Here is a 6051-nt window from a genome sequence, read left to right on the forward strand (position 1 = left end):
ATCATACTTTTTGACCCTTTGAAAATTGAAAAAAACCTTTTCTATTCAACCTTTTCGTTTCTTCTTCTTCCTTAACCCTTTTAGAGCCTTTCCTCAAACTAAATCAGGGAATCTGCAGCTCGCCCACTTCAACTTAAATGTCAAATACCCTTTCTCTCTCTCTCTCTCTCTCTCTCTCTCTCTCTCTCTCTCTCTCTTATTCATAGATGGCAAGCTGTAGAAGATTGTCAAGCTTTTATTGCTACGAACAACATCGAAAGTTTCAGATTTGTTGCGAGAGTTGTAGCAAGTTTGGGATTTGCAGCCACCTAGACTGCCACCTAGCACTGCCTAGACCACCTAGAATGCCTAGCGAGTGCCTAGGTGGCCGCCTAAATCCTCCCCGCCTTAAGTAAACGCCTTGGCCTAAATCAAGTTAGAGCTCCGCCGCCCAGCACTTAGGCGTCGCCTAGGCCAATTTTTAGAACACTACATGTACATATATTTGATGCAATTCATGGCAAATATCAAATTCACATAATTCAACAATTATGAATATAATGCATACACAATTTATGTAGAATCTACAATTCAAAAAACGTAAAGTTGGGTCATGCATTATGGTCAATGTTCATGCTATCAAGGCTGCAAAAATATTGAGATAAAAATCGTTGTTCTGAAATAACCTGATTGCATGATGATATGGATGAACTAATTTGATGCAGAAAAATTCTTAAAGGTCAAATTCCTAAGCTCAATGGTAGGAGCGTGCTGATAACGTGTTATAGCCTATTTTATCTGACAAAAAGAATAGGGTCGGCGGTAAGGGTAGAGAAATAAAGAGAGATATGTGTTTGTAGAATTGTAGGGGAATATGTGTGTTATCCCTCCTACATTGTGCCTTTATTTATATTAGTAAAAGGAGAGAAGATATTCCTTCATCCCCAAGGAATACAAGATGTAATAGGAAAGGATAACTAGAATCAAATCAAATCTAAGATTTACACAATCACACTTAAACTAGGAAAGTTTACAACATATATATATATATATATATATATATATATATAGATGTAAGTATGTGTGAAGTTATTTTTATGTAATAATTTTATTGGGTTCCTTATATACGCTATAAGTACAAAAAACTCGTATGTTTAGCATGTGAGTTTGTAGAGATTCTTTTACTACAAGAATATATTTAAGCCTAGCTAGTACTTTTAAACTCAAATTTCTCCAACTATAGAGGTTTCTAGTGTTTGCCATCCTCATTGTAGTTTTGCAATTTTGTACATAACTTATATATGTATTAGATTGTTTTTGGTAGGCCTTAAAGTTGTTTTTACTTGCTAATGGCAATTATCATTGCTATAGCTGAGCTTCAGGTGGGATTATTTGAGTAATTGTTGCTTGATTCATTTTTCTCCCAAGGATGAGGTGGAAGTTGGAAATTAATATAAGTTAATGATTAGGGTGAAGAGGTGGAAGTCTACTTAAGGGTGAGTTGGCAAATTTGTAATCATTAGGAATGTAGAAGTTAATGATTGGTGATGATTCATCCCCCAAAATTGGAGAGGTGTGAGTCTATATAGGGCCATATACTCTGTACGTGTATCTATTGGCATGCAGGTGGCAATATGTTGTTGTTGTTGTTGTTTTAGAGTGCTTACTCACTAGCCTAAGGGAATTTCAATTATTTGTCTACATTCTCTCTTCAATGCTTCATTCTATTATTCCAAATGCTCCAATGAGATAACCACATGTGGACTTGAAATGCAAAAGTAGACATAAGTGAAGATCTTTAACATCCAGTAGCACAACTTCTTTGATCAGATTTACTCTCTATAAGTGAAGAGAATAATGAAGGGAAGAAGGGGGGAAAACAGCAACACCACCACACTAGCAAGAAGAATGTCTTCTTTCTTAGACCACTCCCTCCTTCACTATCCATTTCTTTCATATTATGTAAAGGCTCAAAACCATCTCCATTGTACTTTGTAAATCTTCTTACATAGTGAAAACACAAATGCATATGCAACTCTAGTGGACGTAGCCGATTTGGTGAACCACTTAAATCTATGTGTTCATTGTTACAAGTTGTAAGAAGAAAAGAAAGAAAAGAAAAAGAGTGCGAAGCAAAAGCAAGAGTGAAAAAGAAGGAGAGAATAAGTAAGGAGAGCTGGGGGTCGATTTATAGAAAAGAGAGGAGAAGAATTTCAAAGGAAAAAGGTTAAGCTAGCAGTGGTTATCGAGGAAAATGAAAATGAGAAAAAAGATGATAAAAATACATTAGAAGGGTAAAGTGTTGTGTGGAAGGAAAATGACAGTCGAGTGAAAGAAAGTGATCAAGTTTGTAAGTGAGAACATAAGGGAAGTGAGATGAGAAGAAGTAGAAGTGGTGGGCTAAAATAAAAATAAAAGATGATGTTTGGAAAGGGAAAAGCTAGAGACATGATTTCATGCCTTGTGGCATTTGAGACGCATATTTCACTCTAACGATTCTCTTCTCTAACATGGATGTCTATTCCTTTCTAATAAAAACAAGTTGCCTGACCAAGATGGACGAGACGATGGAAAAATATATAGAGTGGTCAATGAGCAACACTTTATATGATGGATTATAAATTATTACTTTGTTGTTAATATTATGATTATATTACTCTTGTTACTAATCAAATTGATTTATGTTGAAGCTTGCAGACTTGTTAGATAAAATGTAAAAATTGATATTTATATGAAAATGACACATACATATGCATTGCAAAGCAAGACAGAGAGTCTAGTTGTGTTGAGTTGTGTAAAGTGTTTGAGTTGTGAGAATATTCAAGGGCTGAAGTTTGCCTTGAATATAAAATAATGAAACTTGTATATGTCAGGCGTAGCGTGTAGGGCTTGAGTATGCAAATTGGTTGATTATAAAAATAATGAAATCTTGTATATGTTAGGCATCAGGGGAAAGGGGGCTTGAATATACAATTGGGCGTCGGGGGAAGTGTCAGTATAACAAAGTGGAAACTGAGAATTTAATTACAAAAAAATGGGTTTAAGGGATGAATGGGAGTTAACTCATATTCTAAGGTATTCAGAGCCAAATGGTATAAGCATGGTATGAGACGTGCAAGCTTGGGTGCCTTAAGTATGTGTTGACGAGATTAGAAGGGAGTGAGTACAATGATGCATCTCATTGAATACATTTTATGTATTTGCAAAAGCTACTCATTTCAATTATTATTTTAGTTGGTACTTTTGTTATGAATGAACTTCGTATACTAATATTTGATTTCCGCTGCGTACTCAATAAATTTTATGTAGTAAACTCAAGCGTTTAATATGTAAATGTTGTTAACTAGTGTTATAGGATGTATTGTGTAATTAGCTCCAAATAATTTTATTTTAATTTTTCTACCATATCTTGGTTGTAGAATTTATTTCTATAGCTAAGATATGACTCACACCCTATCTCTTGAATAGTCTTTATTCGCGGGTCAGGGGGTGATTGATAATTTGTCTTTATTTCAAATGAATGGTTAAAATTTACAGTGACGGAAGATTGAGGGATATGGGGATCTAATCAATTTCTCTCTGCAGTGGGATTGAAAATTGAGACTTTGTGGTGCTCTCTCTCCCCCTCCCTCCCCCCCTCTCTCTCTCTCTCTCTCTCTCTCTCTCTCTCTCTCCTATGTGTATGAATTGAGTTCTGAAGTGTGTGTGCAGGTGGGCGCGTTCACTAACTAAGCTTTCAAGGAGAGCCCATCAGCGGTTTGCTTGCTAGGGGAATACAGAGACTACCATTGTATGATTTGGTTATCTTTTAATTTTTTTTTTATTTAAATTTATCCATATATAATGTGGGTATATTTATAATAAAGAATTGTGATAAGCCAATATGCCCTGTGGAGCTTAAAATAATCCCGGAAATTCTAGAAGCGACACGTGAACTTTTATTTGAGAAAGACAATATTGCCCTCAATAAATGGGCAGGCTTCTCAGATGCTCCCACGCGCATCTCACATCCCTAGAAGACTTAGCAGCTACCCACATCTCACCTGACATTGGCAAGGAATTAAAGATAAAGATTAATTACCCAAATCCTATCTTTAATATTCCTAATTGAAGATTGACTCCAATCAAGTAAGTAATCCTAATTTAAATAAATTACTAATTATTACCCTATTATCTCAAGATATTATCTCCTATTAAATATATTGGGAATATTTAGAGAAGATTTCTCCATTAAACCCTATATGGCCGGCCCTAACCCTGTAAACACCCCCATATTCTACCAATTTTAGAGAGCTTTTGCAACCCTAAAAACTAAAATAGGCATCGGAGATCCGTTGACCTAACCCCTCCCCCCCCCCCCCACCTTGTGGGCGCGTGAGGCTTAGGTCTTTGGTCAAAGGTGTTGATTGTTTTGTAGGTGCATTTTCGTCAAGACTGAAGATGGCGGAAATTTGCATCGACAAATTGGTGCTTTCATTGAGAGCTAATTCAAAACACTCAAAGAAGTCTCTCGCATTAGTTTCTTGAATTTTCTGTTACGTTGAATTTCTCACACATCGTATCAATTAATTTTTCCTAGGAAAGTTTCTTGATCAATCCCTGGAGAAAGGATATAATGGTAGGAAATTCAAAAACTACGACGAATGGAACCCTATACATGGGAAGATTTGGATCGGAGAGTAGAGAAGATGACATAACCCCACAACGGAGATCCTCAAGGCTCAACACGACAGCAGGAGGAGCCCTACCTCCACGGAGCAAGGCCACCAGGCCACGACACCACTCCCACCTAACCCTAGGAAACCAAACCCTAGGCAAGAGGCCCAGGTCTACTTCCAAGACCCTAGGTAGGAGGACCCGAACTTGGCAGCTGCCACAGTAAGCCCCGGGTAGGAGGCCTAACCCAATACAGTAACAGGCTCGAATCTGAGCCCAGAATTTGGCAACCGTTGCTAACCAAGCAGCTCAGCGGGCCCAAGCCCAAGCTACTCAGCCAGCAGGCCAAGATGTGGTAGCCCAACGGCCAAGGAGGCCTACGGCTATGCAGATCCAAGGCGAGCATACGCCAGTCCAACACGCTCCGCGGCCCACTCCGACCACCCGACCTACGATCCAACCCATTCTGAGGCCACCTCTAGTGGTCCAGATTTCGACCATAGGTCGCACGATCGACTCAGGGTTACTTACACCCCACTTTTCTGCAGGACTAGCCGCTCTGGGCTTAAGCTTTGTACCTGCAGTCCACTATACTTCCACCGCACATAGAGACACCCATCATTCAAGCTCTTCCAATCCAAATGGTGAGCACCCCCTGCCCCAGCAGGTCGCCAATTTGACAAAAGCCTTCGTGCAGCAGACCACCTTAGTAAACCAACTTCTCGAGCACATCAAGATGTAGCGCGCCCTAGATGAGGTATCCCAAAGCGGGATAAGGGCGGAAGAAGGTGACTCATTCCAACGACGTTCTGGCAAAGAGCTGCTCAGCCTGCCACGAACCCAGCGTTCGGGCAATGTACACTCTTGTTTAGGCCCTCGGGGAAACATCTTATCTTGCCTAGATGCATAAAGAAACATTTATTCCCGACTCAGCTCATGAGTCAGTGTGCATTCGTGGTTGGGTCCGTATTTCGCCAAGCACTCAAGACCTTCCGGGAGAAGCGTCCACAAGAGGCTAGGCCCACAAAATGATCCTCCTACGAGGCAACAGAGTAGGCAATCTCATAGCGTACAGAGAAAAGCACGTGAGCAATCCGGCTCAAGTTCTAATGGCAGCCCTCGCTCGACGCAACACCGAGCAGCACAACATGGGCTATGTGCACAGCAACCGTGTCATAGATGAGCAAGACGAGCCGAATAGTAACATGGACCGGCATGTCAACACTGGGGGCAATTTGAGGCTCTGCTGCCCCCACCAAGCGCAAATCCAGGAGGAAGTACAAAGGCTCGTAGTAGAACAGCTGCATGGATTCCAACGCATTAACATTACCGACGATACCCTCTGTAGAAATATGGCCAAGCTTAGTAGGTCACCCTTTACAGACAAGATCGAGCAGACAGAGCCACTGCGAAAGT

Source organism: Pyrus communis, chromosome 9, assembly GCF_041283825.1.
Source record: "Pyrus communis isolate YQ-2024b chromosome 9, ASM4128382v1, whole genome shotgun sequence".
NCBI lineage: Eukaryota > Viridiplantae > Streptophyta > Magnoliopsida > Rosales > Rosaceae > Pyrus > Pyrus communis.